The 18,352-nt window shown below is 38.8% G+C and overlaps 1 non-coding gene across 1 annotated transcript; it reads right to left on the reverse strand.

Moving 5' to 3' along the window:
- Positions 1-16,591: 16,591 nt before the first annotated feature.
- Positions 16,592-16,717, reverse strand: LOC135447547 (U6atac minor spliceosomal RNA). The gene has a single exon (XR_010440198.1). It is a non-coding gene; the product is annotated as a U6atac minor spliceosomal RNA (small nuclear RNA).
- Positions 16,718-18,352: the final 1,635 nt, after the last annotated feature.

The raw sequence follows: 18,352 nt of genomic DNA on the forward strand, positions 1-18,352 counted from the left end.
CCTAGGAAGGCAACTCACAGCTCAGCAACACTGACAAGTGTCAGTGATGTAGAGCATTGGACTGCAGTGTTAGTAATTGTTTAGAGTTCTATGGAATGAATACAGTAACTATATCCATATGAAACAAATCTAGTCCTAGATTGTTCAGGAATTGTCTGATGTATGTTATGGGTCCCCTAATTCAAGCATCGTTGGTTTTTCAGTTTGAAGAGACTCTTTGGTGAGAAGTGTGAATTTTCCCTTCAGCAAGAGACAAAAACCTTGAGAGGATAACTTCAGAAGGCATAAAAATCACATATGAATTACAATGCCAGCAGACTTCAGAGTTATTTCAGTTTGTCAAAGGAAAATTTATTTAACAGCGGTATAAAGGCAGAGTTCAAGCAATGAATTTCCCTTAAGGGTTAGAGACCTGCTAATTTAAGATAAGGCTTTAGTGGTGTGTGTATAATGCAAAAAAGTTATAAGGTAAAATTTCATATCTATAATTTTCAGTCCATGCAAATGATAAGAGTTTGAGCAGAGACAAAACATATAGGCACAAGCTACGTCTGCTTTGACTAGTAACTAATTGACATTGATAGACTGATCCACAATGGCATGAACTCTCCTGACCTTATGCTGTCTAATGCATGAATCAAACACAACAACCTCAGAATATTCCCTTTTTCTGCTCCAGTCACCTTAATGGTGTCTTTTACAGGCACATTTTGATGAGGTTCTTATAAACTTTTGTAAAGAGTGTGCAGTGGGTGCACTTGCACTCTACTTGTCCTTTCTGTTTGTGCTGTCAGAAATCTAAAGAAAAAAGGAAAGCAGATGAGCATACTACCTAACACTTTCATCTGGTTCACATCATCACTGATGGGGTTGTTGAGATCATTTGTTCCCATACTGTTTGTTGCTGACTGAGCAGCACTGTCACTTGGGCCATCAGTGATGCCATCTCATACCCACAGTGGACCAGCACTTCTCCAGAAAAATGGCTTATACCTTGGGGAACAGATGGAGAGGAAATAGTCATGGCCAAAATGAAAGAAATCAGGATTTATCTCTACAGCTTGTGTAAGTGCAGACACTGTCTCTTTATGCAATTGGCACTAATCCCAAGCATTCATTTTTTCTGGTGGCTGTGGCATCCAGCAAGGTGAGTTTGAATGGACATGCCATTTAGTGCTGCCTCCCACACACCCCAAGGGCCAGCTCTGTTTTCCTGCAGGCAGCTCTGGTCTGCCGCCCTTGGCTGGCTGTGTCCCATGCAGAGCTGTTGCTGCTGACAGGCCCAGGGAAGCTGCTGCCATGATAGCCTGTTCTGGGATGAAATTTCCTCCTCATCTGGAGCCTGCACATTGACGAGCCTGCTGCTGATTGTTTGTTACTGCTTATCACAGCCCCAACATTTCCAGTGGGATTCTCCTCTTTCAGTGACACTGGAGCTTCCTTCAAGTGGCTTTGTAGTGTAGAGATACCCAGCTGGGTTGCAGTGGTCCCTCAACTGACCTCTGCCAAAACAAGACAAATGCATGAGGAATGTAATTAGTTTTCTGCCCAGAAAAGTGAGTCTCAAAGCCAGAATCACCTCTGCAGGCTCACAAGAATTGCTGCCTTGTTAGCAGTCTTCCACCTTTCCCATGCACACATTTGCCACCTTGCTTTGCTCACATCTTTCACTTTGTCCTCTCAAATTTTTTCTCAACTTACTCAAAAATTCCCTCAAACTTTACTGAAAAATTTTATATTCAGTAATTATGACTAATGTTGTCTTCCTTCACTCACCTTCCTTTTTTTCTCATGGACTAAAGGGTTTTTCCCTGTGCTCTGCAGTCTCCTCTAACATCATTCCCTGAGCAGTGCTGTGTATAGATACAGGGGCAATCTCAATATCTGTTGTCATGAAAACAATAAATACCAATCTCTTTTGGTGGTGGCATTATGTGTTGAGAGTGTAAATTTGTCAACCTTGTTTTTCCACCATAGACAGGATGTTTTTACCTTGCACTCTATTTGCTGCATACTTCACTGCACCGAATTTTTCCAAAGCTAATTAGATGTTGGAATGGAAAAGCTTTCATAACTTTTCTGTGAGAATGATTTAGTGGCTTCCTCCTGTTTCTGGCCAGTAAGACATTAAAGGAACTTTTGCCAGGAAAAAATATAGTAGCCCTTCTGTGCATCACAGCATCTTTTACTAAAAGACATAGGACTGTAGCATTTTTTCTGGTTAGATTATATTTGGTTTTCTGAGGGAAAGAAAATAAATGCATTCCTAGACCCTAATTCTAGACATGGGTTTTCCAAAGCTGTGCAGAAGTGCTGAGTGCTCTGAGTGCTTTCTCCCATCAGACACTGAGTTCCTGTCAAAGCTACCTCGAAAATGCTGTGTGTTCATCTTGTCTGCACTGAACAGATTAGCCCAAAATGCCTCCCTTTGCCCTGGAGGTTAGAAGAGACCAAAAAGAGTTTGGTCTCAAAAACAAGTTGATTTCACTAATTACTACAATAGTACTCTGGAGCAGATGAAAACAAGGTACTTCCGAAAGAGTTGCTTTTTATTTTGGAAAAAATTTGAGGCAGATAAATTTATCCCAACTTGGAGTGCTTTTTGATATATTTGACTTCAGGCATTTGATTTATTTACAATGAGCACTGAAATATGTTGTGGAACCATGGTATTCAAAAGAATTCCTGTCCTGAGGAGCAGTGCATTCCTTATTTCTTTTGAAGAAAAATGAAATGTACCCTTACTATGGGAGATCATTGGTTTTTCAGTGAGGAAACTCAAACTGACTGTAGTTCATCTAAGGTCACTTTGTGAAAAGTACTGATAATGACCGAGAAGAAAAATCTTTGAACAAGGATCATTGGCTGATGATTTCACAGTGTGCTTAAAACAAGTGCTGCTTCTGTACCTGCTGACACGAGGCTTCCCCCTCTCAAGTGTGAGACACAACTATGGGTATGGCAATCACTCTGTGGCTGCCTAAGAACCTGCTTTTTCTTTCACTTGTAACCTCCCAGTTAATAAAATGGGCATTTAAAAAGGAGGGAAAATAGCATGCCAAAGCTAAGTTTTGTGCACATTTGTTGAGTGTTAATGTAGCTGGGACCACCACAAGTGGTGGTCCCGCAAGTACATTATTTATTTGCATTTGAGCTTGCACTCTGGCTTTCTTGCCTCCCAGCATCTGCAGGCTGGTTTGACAAGTGTGCAGAGCTGTGAACGCAGCTGGTTGAAATCCCATTTTTCTTGCATTTCTTACTTAAGTAAGGAAATAACATGATGCTTTGTTTTGCCCAGCAATGGAGGAATCTCCCTGCCTTGGAGGAGATTTTCTAGGCTGTCACTTGCATGGAGTGATTAGATAAATGACTGTAGCGTCCTGCTTTGACACTTGTTTGTTCCAGGATAAAACTACTCTCTGTTTGGGCAGAACCTGCCAGCAAGGTTATGGTAGGGACTGAGCCCCATTTTTCTCTTCATTGAAGTGTGCAGTAACCAATGCATACCCAGACATGCCCAAGAGTCCAAAGTGATAGAACAACAACTCAGGGACCAGTTGTTGGCTTGTGGGATATCTTGTTTCTGCAGGATCAAGCAATATGAAGGTAGGGCAAGGTAATTTAAGGGTGCCTTTTGTAAGTAGCAATGAGAACAATGCAATGTGCTTACTTTAATGACACTAATTTTGCAAAGCTTTTGAGAAACAGTATGAAATGAAATTGTTTTAAAAGACAGACTGGTTTGATCAGAGCGTGGAAGCAGAACAATGGCTGGGCATCCAGCATATTACCTGAGAATAAACATATTCATCAAGATAAGATTTTATTGCTGTTCAAAGGTACTTGCCATTTGAAAAAGACCAAAACAAAGCAACCAAAACTGTGTCTTTGTTGAATCAAGGTTGAACTTGATACTGGTCTTGTCTCCCCCTGGAAAGGAAAAATCTGTGAATATATTTTCATCAATCCACAGTAGAGACTAGAGGTATTCTTTAGAATAGTCTGATACTATTGAGATAACTTTCTTTACAATAGCTGATGTGGGAAATCATTATTCTGGATGTTGTGGTCACATCCCTCAACATTCATGGATTTCTTCTGTTCAGGAAACTTCAATGATAGCTAAACACAGTTTCTCACTTTCTGCCCCTGACCTCTGCCACCCAACAACCAAACTCTAGTGAGAAGGCCCAGAGGAAATTGATATTAAGTTGTTTGACTGGATCTTTTGAGCTACTTTAATTCAACCGTGGAGTTTGTGTTTTTTGTAAAATGAATAGCTTTCTTGTTGAAAACAAATTTTCACTTGCAACTGTTTCTTTCAAGTATAAGAAGTTGACTCTAGATGTGATCTTCTGAGTAATAGTACTTGAAAAGCTACTGAGGCCTCTTTTTTCTCAGTTTTTCTTCTCTGTACTTAGAGACCAAACTAAATTGACATAATTTTTTTTACTGATTTTTTTGTTCAGAGACCATTTGCAACTGAATACTATTCTTTCATTTTTGTACAATTATAGATGTTTTCAAGCACTAGAAAAGTCTGTAAAACTTTCTTCTTACCAATTATTTTTCCCCAAGACCTTGGCATAGGTGCACACATATATGGTCTAAATTCTGAAGGACTTAACACCAAATTGTGCTTTCAGATCATTTTAGTGAAATGAAAATTTTCTAAAACACACTTTGACATTGACCTGGCTCTAATCCAGATGCTCACACATTGTTAACATTAAGAAGCCATAAGAAAAATGGTCATTTCAGAATATTTATGCATTAACGCCATAAAATATATTAATAGACTTGGAGGCATTTTTATATTCTGTACAGAAAAAGTCAAGTCTTCACTGTGTTCTTAGACCACTTAATTTTAAGTTTTATATTTAAGAGTAATCAATCTCAGCAAATTATAGCTCCACTTGGGAGTTGAAAATTATTCTATATTTTTTCCCCTTTTCAAGAATAGCAATTTTCAATAACTACTGAGACACAGCTTAAGGATTGAAGGGAACATAGTAATTTCCTTAGACATATCATATAATTTGTGATGAGTCCTATTTATTCTTCAAATTTGCTTGCTATTCTTCAAGCGATGCTCTTAATATACGGTATGGGGCATGTAAGTAAAATAGATTTACTTCTTCAGTGGGTGGCCCACACAGAAGTCTTCTTCTAGTAACATTTTTTTTACTTACTATGTCAGTTTAAGGGTCCTATGGGGATAGTTCCTCTTGCATTAGCACCTGACTCAGAAATAATCTGGCTGCCCATTTCCACGGGGAGCCGGAGCCGTGAGCTCCAAGAGCAGGAGATTGTTTCTTTCTCTGCCATTTGACTCTGAGACGATGCATTTTTCAACAGACTTAGAGTTCACAGTTCTGCCTGATAAAATATAGCTCTCAAGCCCAGCACTTCCAATCTTTCAGAATTCAAAGGATGCCTTAGCATTGCTGAAACAATCAACAGACTGTATATGAAACACTGCTGCAGCAGCTTCCTTTAATCAACTCCTGCAATCTTTGGCTACATTCAGGTGCTTTTCTGAATCACAGAATGTGGCAAAAACCACCATTTTGAAGCTATCAGGAACACAGAACCTGTTGTTTTTGTCATTCCTTCATACATTAGTATATCTCTTTTAATATTTTTGGAAAATCATTTTGTTTCTACACTTCAGGATCCAGCTGTTCCTGGACTTTTTACTAAAGTCTCTAAATAAGAATTTACTATTAGTATTGCTAGGAGCATTGCAAAAATGGTCTGTTGTGCTCCTTCAGCACCACTGCTAACTTTCAATTTGTACTAATCTATTTATCTAGAACATGTTTCCTTCAGTGAGGAAAATTAATGGTGAGGTTTTAATTTGGCTGCATTTCCATATTATGAAGTTGAAATGGGAATTAAAGAATATTACAGGAGGTTACAGAATAAAAGCACTGCTGGAATAAATAGCCCCCATTATAAGCACAACAAAGCCTACATAAATTTGAACACTTACTTGGAGCTTCCCTAACATGATACCCATCACCTGGCTGTCTGGCAACCCTTCTGAAGAACAGAGAACATGCATAAGGAACAGCATTGCCAGCAGATAAGGGAGGTGATCCTGCCCCTCCACTCAGCCCTACAGCTCTTACTTTGAGACATGCCACTATAGTAAGCATAAAGCTAGTTATGCTTTGTCTTTTGCATATGAAATAACTCAAGAAGGACAGGTCAAGTAAGGTTTTTATATTATTTCTAATTTCATGGAACAGCTTTTGGCAAGACTCAAAAACAATCACTTCAGATGAGCATATTTTTCATGATAAAAACAAGGCAATAAAGTGACTGGGCTAAATATGTGATTGTCTCTCATCAATAAATAAAATGAAAGTGGAGAGAACATCTGTGACCACAGAAGAATTCAGATAATAGAAAATTTAGCACATTTTACTTTTGAAGTCTTGTACTGCATCTAAAGAGATGGATCTTACTCTTACAGTTGTCCTTTCTGCACTCATTTTGCTATGAAAAATACATTGGATATTGCTTTTCTGTAGATAAAATGGTTATTATTCTGCTGAATGTTAGAATAATTTAGACTCTAAACCAGCTAGATTATGCATCTTGCCACAAAGATTTTATTTGGAAACAGGCAGTAGAAAAGCATCAGTTATTAAATATCTCACAACTGCTTCAGGTTTTAACTTTAGTTCCAAAAAAATGCTTACTTAGCAAAACAAGACATAAGTAGACTCTACTATTAAAATCTAGTTTAGCACAGCTTTGTCATTCCAGCTTTGAGAGGGACATTTTCATGGTAACCTAATCGCTGGAAAGAAAAGGTGAGGTTGTGTGCTTAAGTATATTTTGGTCATCATAAATATCATGAGGGGATTTTGAAAATCTGCTTTTGATATGAGGGTACAGTGTTGTGCTCATCCAATAATAATTTCTGTTAGGAACATTCCTATTACTTACTAGCATTTCAAGTCTTAGATCTAATAGCAGATCCCAAGACACCAGATGCAAATGTGAAGAGAAAGACTGGATTTTATAGCTTTACACATAGTCCCACTGTGTTCTGTGTTCCTTTATTCTCAGAGTAATGCTGTGACCATTCTATCAGGAACCTCCACCAGATAATTTTAAAATTTATTTTAGCTGCCTAACTGCTTTTTTGGATAGTGTTTGTCCTGTTGAAACTGTAGCTAGAGTGGAGAAATTTTGCTTCATTTTAAGACAGATTGCTTCACTGTTCCATTTCCTATTACTGATAAACCAAGCTAAGATGAATGTAAAACAAATATCATAACTTTATAACAGACTTCACAATGACTAGAAAATTAGGTAAAACCATAAAATTCTATCCATTTAAACACATGAATTAAAGTGATGATTAATTATATTCGATAGAGTTAACTGGTAAACAGCTGAAGCTTACTTGGTTTGTCTTTGCACTGCATTAGTAGCATAAAATAACTGTTGTCTAAATCTGAAAGAAAATTGTGATCCACCTAATAATTTAAAAATATGATGTACTTTAAAAAAAATTCCCAGTCTGTTTCTGAAGAGAGATTCTGAGTTTCTGCAGGATCAACAAACAAGATAATCTTTAGGGGAGAGAATATTTGAGTTATGCTACAGATTTAATTTTGTTACGGAGATAAGGATATTTTTAATATATGTATATACTCTGCAAGGATGATGGTGTACAGTCTGCCATCTGCTCATTTCTGCTCTTTCCATATTTATCACCAGGAGACACTGAAGTTTTTCATTTTCCTCAGTGCTCTGAGTTTCTTATATGTTTAAATTTTTTCCCCCAAGACTTAGGAAAAAACCCTACAGACAGAACAGAGTGGTCAGCAAATCCACATACTCAAGGGAACAAAATAGACCAAGTATAACATTGGTTACTGCTTCCACACACCTGAAAAATATGTCCAGAGGCAATGGCTGAGGGGTCATATACACTTATGTAAATGAAAGTGCTTCTTTGCATTGAGATAAGCCTTGTAAACCTATTTCCTGGAGAGTATTTATAGCACAGTTGCATCCTTAACTTCTACAACTCAATACCATTTTTGATTCATTGTTTTTCCAACTAACAAATCTTCTTATGAACAGTGTTTGGGGTTTTAAGCATAAAATAAATTTTAAAACAACACTGTTATTTTTTCATTTGCCTTTATTTTTGCTGAATGTCCCAGAGATCTCTGATACAATTTTTCTTATGTGAATCACTTGAGTGCTCCTGCTCAAGCAGCACAAGTCATTTGTCACCAGTTACATTTTTTCAACAATGTCCTCATTTTACTGTGCTCCTGTGTCAATACCCAAACCAGCCCCCTAAGTGTGTCCAGCCATGTGTTTCTTATGCTGTTTTTAAGTGTTCTTATGGTGTTTCCTCGTTAAATTCTACCTCTTGTTCCAGAGGTCTGCTACTGGACTAACCTGATCCTAAGAAGAAAAGCAGGTTTGGAGATTTTGGGGTGGAGGTGGCTTTGTTTGGTGGGGGTTTTGGGGTTTGTTTGCTTGTTTTTTCAAATTTGTGGACTGATTCATATTCTTCTTGGCACTACTGCTTCTGAGGACTTCAGTAATTAAGGATGAGCCATTTATTCACTTTTCTGTAGTCTATGAAAAGCCTTTCCTTGTGTCTGTGGCCATTCTCAGGCTACATGAATCCATTAACTTTCTCAGCATTCAGGTTCTTAGTTCCCCTTCAAGTTACAGTGAATCATCTCTGGGGATGCACTGTTGCCTGCATTTAAAGCTTGTCCTTTACAAATTCTTCACCTTGAAGTAATTACTTCTTTTTATAGAAAAATAACAATTGGCATAATCAAGCAAAAATTTTAAAAATCACTAGAGTTAAAGAAAAAATAATCTTGTTTTCTTGTTTGGAGTTAGAGATGAAATCCTAGTAACACTGAGTGACTGTATGACCAAGGGATTGAGCTAGAAGAGATTCTTCTAGAAATATGAGTAGCTGAGAAAGGCAGAGAGTAGCAAGCTGTGAGGGAATAATGTGCTGATAATTTGTATTAGCATTAAATGTGCCTCTAAATCTCACATGCTCATATAAAGCTGTGAACCTTTCAAGGCTTATGTATCATGATTGGCTTAAATTATTAATCATCCCTGGAGAGAAAACAAACACCCAGAGGTGACAAAATGAACGTGTTAAAGCACAATAATAAAGGGAATTGAAACACATAAGTTAACAATTAGAACTCAAGTATTACCAATTTGAATGTTTATGGCTAACAAACCACCCTCTCAACTAATGTACTTCTAATTTGTATAATTTTCTTGTGATTTAGTATATGGTATGTGAGATAATTGCATGTTGCTAATTTTAAAAAGTAGCAACTGGAGACCATGGCATGGGAAGCAATTGTTTCTGAATGAACCATAAAATGCATTGTTAACCAATCTGAGGGTTTTTTTCACTGTTAAAAAGTAATGTCACCTCAGAACTAGCAGTTAGTATGTCTCTGCACAAAGCTATTTGGGGTTGTGGCATCATGGTATTCTGACCACAGCTGACTGCAGTGCAGGCAGAAAATACCACAGCTGAAGAAATAATCTATAATGAAGGACTTGTTCCACAAACGAGTCATTTTCTCATTAGGGAACATGACAATCAAGATTCTTAGTAGCTTAGTCATCCAGGTTTACTGATGACAAATTCTTCCCTGCAATTTTTCATCCTTTAAAGTACTTGGATTAGTTATTGCTGTAGATCAGTTCTGTAAATTTAAACTCTTCAGTTACAAATGTTCACTTCTGGAGAAAGCTTGCTTTGAAAGTACTGGTACATAAACTATGCACTTTCATTTTTCATGAACAGGGCACAATAAAAATTTAATTATTTTTATGTTAGTTGAAAGTTAGCAGAAATTAAAAAGCTGCTAGTTTGGATTTTAATGTAAACTGGAAAATAAATTTAGCCATCATTGCATGTTTATATTGCTATAACTCAGGCCGGTCCCATGATAATATCTAATATTTTACAAGATTTCTTGTTTCTAGAAGTCACTGGGCATATGCTGAACACAGCATGATCTTCCTGGACAGCAAAAATGTTATACACCATGCTCCAGGGACAGGACTGGGGAAATGACCAATGCTGAATAAAGATATCAGCTCTGCTGTGGGGGATCCCTCACCCCAGGTGGGTTCCTCTTGTCTGGCAGCCCCAGAGCAGGGAACTGGGGACAAGCACCCAGGTGTGGGGTCACGGCTGGAGCCGCAATGAGCGCCTGCTGCTCATCGTGTGGAATCGTGGCTGGAGGCACCAGGGAAGGAGGGAGGAGGCTAAATGATGAGCATCCTGTGATTGGCTACGGAAGGAGAAAGGAAAACAGTCAACTGGTAAAGGTCTCTGGTGAATTATCTTTGTCCTTCCAGAAACCGATACTTTGGCATAATACTGCACAAGGTTTTGTGTGTGTGCCAGCTCTCATCAGCCCCTGCTGGAGTTGGAATACACTACAGAGCTGCTGACCTTTCTTTTCTCTTCTTGGTGCACAAGCCTGATATGGAGATGTCCTTCTGCTTTGCTTTGTCCTATACACATCTCATTGTTCTGTCCCCAAACACCATGGATAATGTAGAATTAACTCCATGCCACAAGATGCAAAATAGTGATAATGCAGCACAGCAGCTAAAAATCACTTGAAGACAATCAGCTACCATCACCAAATTGTCCTGGATTGCAGTTTATACTTAGTCTGAATGTGAGAAAAGATGGGTTCTTTAAAGACTGAGGGGAAGCTACAGTTTTGCCATTTGTTTCAGTCTAAGTATTACCCTGGGGCAAGTTGGGAAACAGGCTGTAATTGGAGCCACTGTTCTTTCATTGATTACTTTCTGTAAGCACATACTGCAGAGGGGAAGGCAAGAAGAATAAATTAAATATATTGGTCTATAACAACAACTAGATTGGTCTATCCTGGTTGCACACCTCACATGTTGGATGGTCCCACTCCTCTTGGTCTGGCTCTCTGGTTGGGGGCACCTCAGCAGCAATGACTTCTTCCCTTTGCTTCTTGAGGAATGAGTGGGAAGTTAGAAAAATAGTTCATAAAGACAAGGGGAGGGAATTGCTGCTACTCCCAGGCTGGTATATGGATAATTTAGATTGGAAAATACCTTTAAAGTAATGAAGTCCAATAATCTGTACTATGTCTGAGGTTAGACCTCTGTGCCATTTCACATGGACTTGGCATAAATTTACTCCCTACCAGCATCACTCTCTGTACCCTGGCCAAAAACCTCAAGGGGATCCAGGCCAGCAGACACTTTTGTTTCCTCCTCATCTGCTTAGACACCACAGGATATATCTGATCTACCTGTGATGAAAGGGAAAAAGAGCCTTGCGTACCTTTTTTCCACTGAGCAATTAAGATCTGAGCAGCAAGTTAGCTTCAGACAAATAAAGGAAAGAAATAATCTCCTGCTTGTGTCCAGAGTGACCGTCTGGCCAGCCGACTGCTGGCAGCGTGTCACTCCCCAGGCAGCTTGCTGACAGCCCAGCACACATCAGCCTCATTTTCTGAGCGATTCTTTTTTGTTAGAAAAAGGGAAACAGCTTTTGAAGGCTCCTTGTTGAGCTCACAGCTGGATTTGGGAATCAGACAAGAAGTTACCTGGGGCTGACATGGAAGTCTTTGACATAGCCTCACTTAATAGAACAGTTCACATCCCAGACAGCAGCAAGAGGAAAAAACAGCAGTGTTCCCATGGTGCTGTACTTCTGGCCACTCTTGAGATATGTGCCCTCAGTCTGACACAGGGTAGGAATAAACCATGAACCCTGTGATTCACGCTGGAGCTGGGCACCATGGGCTCTCCTTACCCTGACCCATGCCTTCACTGGGAAATGTTCTTGAAGAAAATAAAGAAAATATATGTTCTTGATCAAAATAAAGAAGCATGAATTAGCAATGACTATATGGAATATATAATGAGTAATTCCATGTTTGTATTCCCAGGGATTAATCCACAGGCAGCAGTTACAAGAATGTAATTATTTTATGTAAATGATGACTATTCTTATTAATAATGGTTATATTCTCTCTCTATGCTATTTGAGTTCCCTTTCTTATCATTATGGTAGAGGAGTTTCCTCTTTAAAGTTAATTTCCTTTTCCCCCCTAGTTTCCCTCCGTAAGAGAAGTAAAAAGCTTCCTGAAATCTGATGGCTCTGCTGCTCTGGACAGCCAGTTCTGTTTCCTTGCCAGTTAGTGATTTTCTCATGCTGACAGATGCGCAAGACAGCGATAGATCAGATTAATTCTAATTTCTGAAGTGAGCCGACATTTGAACCCAGCTAATTTAAAATGTTCTTTCTGTGTTTAGTCTGCTCAGGCAATTTAACTGCAAATCTTTCTCTCAGTGCTGTCCTTTCAGCTCCTGTGGTTGGGTACATGGAGCCAGCGCTCACCGCTCGCTTATTACGGCAAACAGATGCAAGCAAATGGGCAGCTCACATGCATGCAATGCCCTGCATTAATTGCCTCTTCTGCCTCAGCACAGCCTTGGAGGAGAGCTCAGCTTGCCCCTCGCTAGGGGATGGCTCCTCCTCACCTGGTCACCCAGGAGCTGAGGGACATCACTTTGGGAAGGGTGGTGGAGGGTATGAGCTTCCGCCATCTAGCAAGGCAGCCCTCTGTTTAATCCTATTATTTTCTTGCTTTCCATGACTCACCAGCCTCACAATGTGATTTGAATCAGCCTAGCATAAATATTTTTTTAAAACACTCATTTTTCTTTGTTTCCACAGATGTCCTTTCCAAGGCTGCTTTCATTTCTCTCAATTCCTGTCTTTGCTATTTCATCACGAATACACTTGCAGGCCTCTTTCTAGGATATCCAAAGGTATCTGCATCAGAATATGTCTCTTTTTCTGAAGAGGCTCTATAATTTTCATTGTAAATAATGAAAGCCCAAGATTGTTTTCAGTGAAAATTAGATTTTTTCTTTTAATAGAAAATGACCTCAGCTTATAAAAATTGCTTTAATCAAAATCTCAGTGTTTCACTGAAAATGTCTTGATGTAACCTATTTGAAAAGTAAACATAGGCAGAAAGACAATGCTTTTTCTTTTAACAGCACTGGTTTACCATTTATAGCCTCTTGAAATTCTTTACACTCCAAATTTACACAATGTGAAATTAGTGTCAATTATGCTAATCTTTTTAATCCACATTCTTAATATTGACAATACTCTAATCTTTCAGACACTCAATTGTTTTCACATTTTATCTTCCTCCCAGCTTGATAAGCAGTGAATCTCTTTCCACACTTTCTTTACTTTTGGTCTTTCCCCTATAAAGCATATACTCTTAACACAATTTTATTCTAGTCCTCCTTCTGTCTAATAAATGGATTTCTATTGTAGCCAGCTCTTGTTATCCCTTTGTTTTACTCTCATCTGATTCTCAGAGGAAAATGGAAAGTCTTCCTACAGGTATTCAAAGCAAAACCAGACAACTTCCCCAGTTATTCCATATTCTGGTAGAATTCCATATTTCTGATACCAAAATAAGATTAGGAATCTACCATAACATATTACTGGAACAAGGAAAAACCAAAATGCCACAGAAAGATAGTTCATAATTTTTAATTTTAAAAATTAATTTTAGATGTTTTAGAAAGTTTTACCATTTGCCTTTGAGACCTTGGAAAGGTTTCAGAAGTCTTAGAAAAAGAAGCTTTTTTTAACTTCCTCAGAAGTTTTCTCTTGTCAGTGGCACTTTCTGCTCAGCCCCAGCCCTGGCTGTTTGCATTTTTACCTCCCCTGATGCTTCTGTGTGCCTGTCACAGGCTGTATCCATGTCCTTTAGTCCTTCTGCAGCTGCAGTCACAGATCTGTGCAAGAAATTCATCTTTCAATGGATTTACAATCTGCCATTTTAATCAGTTCTTCCTACACATTGTATTCCTTTCATCCAGTTTCATTCATAACTACTGGTAACTTTGATATTTTAATCAAATGGTTTTGTCCATTGCATTTTGCTTTTATTATCTGAGACTGAAGAATGCTGCTCTCTCTGTTAATAGTGGACTTCTGCAACACCTCTTTGGGCAACCCTAGCAGATCCTGGGACAGCATTTTGAAACTGTGTGGTCTCATATAATCAATGATAAAAAATTAAAATAAAATCTTACAAAAATTTCTAATTAAAAATAAGTGTAAATGAATACAACTTTGTTTCTGGAGATGCATCATTTAAATAAGTGTTTTTCCTATCAGAAGCATATAGCATATTGTTTACTGCTTTGGAGAAATGGTACCAGTATGTGGCAGATAATAAACATTTATCTTAATGGCAAAGCATTTACCTTAATGGCAAAATCTCTTTTGCATAAGTTTCATACATTTATTTTTCTCTTTTGCCAGGACACCCTGACAAAATTTAACCTTTGTCAAGCTTTGAAGAGAATGTGTCTAATTTCTGTCTCACAATACTTCCTAGCTCACTATAAATACAATGTCATTCTTGAGCAGCATTTTGTACTGAATCTGTACTGTCTTGCAAGATAATTGTTTCAACTCATTGAATAAATGAAAATCACATGGGATCCATTCCAAACCTGATTTTTTTTCATCACTTAACTTGCTCAGTGTCTTGATTTTTTGCCCTTTTCCATGCACAGATATTTAATTATTTACTCCATAAAACCTTTAAAAAAAAAGGAAGGAAATCTCCCCATCACTGCAGATCAAACATTTGTAAATATTGAATAAGTGGATAGCAAGGCATGCTAGACAAGACCACGATCATATGATGTGACAGTACTGTTTAATAAATCCTTTCAAGAAGTGTTTGCTTCATTGTCTTTGATTGTTGCTCACTGGTTACTTCAAGTTTCTTATTGTTTCTGAGAACAGAAAGTCCATGGGGAGCCACACTGCCTTCTGTATCATTGGAATTGATTTGTCCTTTTGTGCTGCTACAGAAGATGGTGACTGTTTTCATTTTTCTACAGAAATATTTTGCTAAGCGTCTCTAACAGAAGGAAAGCATCTCCAATGCACTTCATGGGGTTTTTTACTCCCTACAGGCAGGACTGCAGGTAGGTAGGGAGCCCTGTGTGACTTCCAACCTAGCAGTGCTGGAGTCTTTATCACAGGTAACAGACCTTCCAGACACTGGACAGAGAAATCAGAAATTCAATATGAACTATGCCCATAACACCAAGCCAGACCATCCCCACACTGATTAAGGTGTGTGTCAGTGCACTTTATCCAGTGCTTAGGAAAGGGCAGCTCTCTCCTCCCTCACTGTTGTCTTCTTCTGCTCCTTTTTTGCTCAAATATATGTGGAACTGGAATATTTCAGATCATTTTCCCAGTCTGGTTCAATACACACTGTCAAAGAAGGATTGGAGGGCCTGAGGTACAAACTGTGCTTCTGTGTGCTTTTGAAACAGTTTGGCTGTGCTCTGCTCTTGAATCATGATAAACTGGAAAATGTCAGGTCAGTCCTTAAAGAATTAGTAAATGAGAGAACAAGTGCTATGTGCAGGAGGAGTAAAACAGGCTCCTGATGAAATATGAGGACAGAGATTGCACATCTGTACTGTATATTGTGCTACTTCTTAGTATATTTCTATACCTTTTAAAAAAACAACCCAGATTTCTGAGAATAGTCAGCTTTAGAAAAACTGATGACTGAAGCAGAGAAAGCATTAGCTTTCTCATTAAATGCTAGTTACTGATAACACTTGACTGACCTATATACCTCTTAAACAAGAAAAAGGCATTTCTAGAGCACCTGGGGAAATTAGCTATGGCTAAATTTTCTTTAGATTTTAGAAATTATGTTAATCATTTTATGCCTACAAGTTTCATAATGTGGTTTGAGCTAAGCAGCTGTTGCTTACGCTGCTTGTCTCATGCAATGCAGCAGAGTTGCATGAGAATGAGAAAGAGAATGAGAATGAGAGCTTCAGGATCCAGCACAGCAGAATATTAATGAGCTAGCTAGCATCCTGTTTGGTGCACATGGGATGTGAATAAACCCCCAAAAAGATCTGAAATATTGAAGGAGCCCATGGTGTGGTACAGAGCCCAGCACTGAGGGAGAAGGAGCCTTAACCTGTACGGCATTCCCACTGCTGCTGCACTCCACTCCCATGTGCACTCCATAGGGAGACTTCAGAAGGGATGGATGGATGGATGGATGGATGGATGGATGGATGGATGGATGGATGGATGGATGGATGGATGGATGGATGCAGGGCTTCTGAGCTCACCAGAAGCTCTTTTGGCACCTTCCCTCCTGCTCTTTGAGCCCACTCTGGCCAGGAGTACCTGCTGCTTTCCTTCCCACAGCATGGACTCAGAGCCAGGCAGGGAAGTGCAGGGCAATGGGGCACAGCTCTGTTCCCCATTGTGGGAAGGAGGGTAAAACCTGCAAGAAGAAGGCAGAAAGGAATTTTACCAGATCACATCTGAAACCGGAATTTTACCCAAAGAAATCCCGAGTCAGTTCTGGCTGCACACCTGACAGCAGCATTTTGAAGTCTTCTGTAACCTACAGTAAAGGTTCTGTGCATTTGTGTCTATACCTCAAGTGCTGGAATAGACATGTTAAACAGGGTTAGATGCCACAAAATAGGTGGCAGTGCCTTAACTGTATGCATTTTGTACAGGCCACAAGGGCCTCTTCCATCCTTTTCAAGGGGAGTGCTGATCTTCTCTGCTTTCATACAACACTCAAAAAAGGTCATAATTCAGAATTACCAAACATCCATAATTCATAAAACCAGACATCCAAGTGAATAAACCTTGTCCTGCTTCTACCACCTACTTCAAACCTGCCACATGTCTCCTTGAAGTTTGAGTGGATGAGCACACATCCTATACCTTCACTTCTGCAATCAAAAGTCCAACTGAAAGTCACAGAGAAACCTGGATTATGAAAAATGGCGTATATTCAGTAGCATGTAGCATCAGTCTGACTGACATGTGCCTACTGTCACTGCTCTTCCTGATCTTCCTTGTCTTCTGGAGGTGCAGAAGACAAGTTCTGTTTTCAGCCATCTCTTGATGTCAGCCCAACACCCTTCAAAAGCACCACAAGCATATTCACAGCAACACTACTAAATACAGACAGCAGAGGAATGATTTGGAAACAGCAGTATTTCCCTGTTAGATTCTTGTGTCTCAGATAATGAGATGCATGATGCCTGCCTCATGCTGATAGCTGGGCTATTGCTTGCTTTTTATAAGAAATGATTTGCTGGTGAAAAGCCAATCAGCAAAATGCTGAATGTATTACTATGTAATTTCATGTGAAAAGAGATAGAAACAGCCTGTATCCTTGGATAATAACTAAATATTGATTTTCTAGTAGTTGTTTTATCTTCACCCAAATCATCATTTATTAATGGAGACAGTTCAGCCTCTGGTTTAAATAGGATTTGCTGAAGTTTAAGTCCCTATTTCTCTTACACTGCAGCTCTAGGTAAGAAAATGGGTAGTAGATCTTTTCATCAGTGGGCACAAGGCAAAGATATTCCAGACTCTTATGGTGAAGGTCATGAGCTCCATTTTTTGAGAGAGACAGCAAAAAATATTGACAAGATTCAGATGCAAAGAAACCCAAGAAACACTAGTCCTTCATGCAATGTACATTTAAACCTTGAAGTCTTTGCCCATGGAGTATTAAGTGCTTGAATAAGCATAAAAAGCAACACAGGTTTGCTTGGAGAAGTTGGCATTGAAATACAAGAATTTTGTAGCATTCAAGGATTTATTTAATATAAATTACCAATGTGCAGTGTGTGTAGCTCTGTAGAAAACAGGATATACTGGGGTGAGTTGTCATGATATGCCTGCTCTGTCACTATTCTCTCCCCATCAATTATTCACTTCTTCTGGCCCTCTGGGGTTAGATAGGCCTTTGATTCAATCTTGTCTACTCATTTTGATGCTCTAAAAAATAAACTCCTACATTCTGTAAGTAATTTTCAGTTTGACCTTCTATACACAAAAGGTACAACCTCTGATACAGGAAAGACAATTGATGAAGAAAGAGCTTGTCTTATTACCTTGCTTGTGTCCCAGCTGGTGAATAAAAATAAGTTACATTGAGTCCACATTCAGAGTTCACATTTCTGAGTCAGCTATGAGAGAAAGTGAATGAATTTGACCAAGGGCACCAAGAAGAAAAGAATAGTAAAGCAGACAATCTAGATTCATCTGTCTCCTACAAATCAATCAATCAATCAATAAACAAATTTCATTTTTTTAACTCTCTTGGCTGTTTCAAACTGAAATTGGAGATTTTTATCCCCCAGATTTTAAGGAGAGGCAGGATGCACTATTATTTGACTTAGAACATGTAAA

The sequence above is a fragment of the Zonotrichia leucophrys genome, chromosome 4 (genome assembly GCF_028769735.1).
Source record: "Zonotrichia leucophrys gambelii isolate GWCS_2022_RI chromosome 4, RI_Zleu_2.0, whole genome shotgun sequence".
NCBI lineage: Eukaryota > Metazoa > Chordata > Aves > Passeriformes > Passerellidae > Zonotrichia > Zonotrichia leucophrys.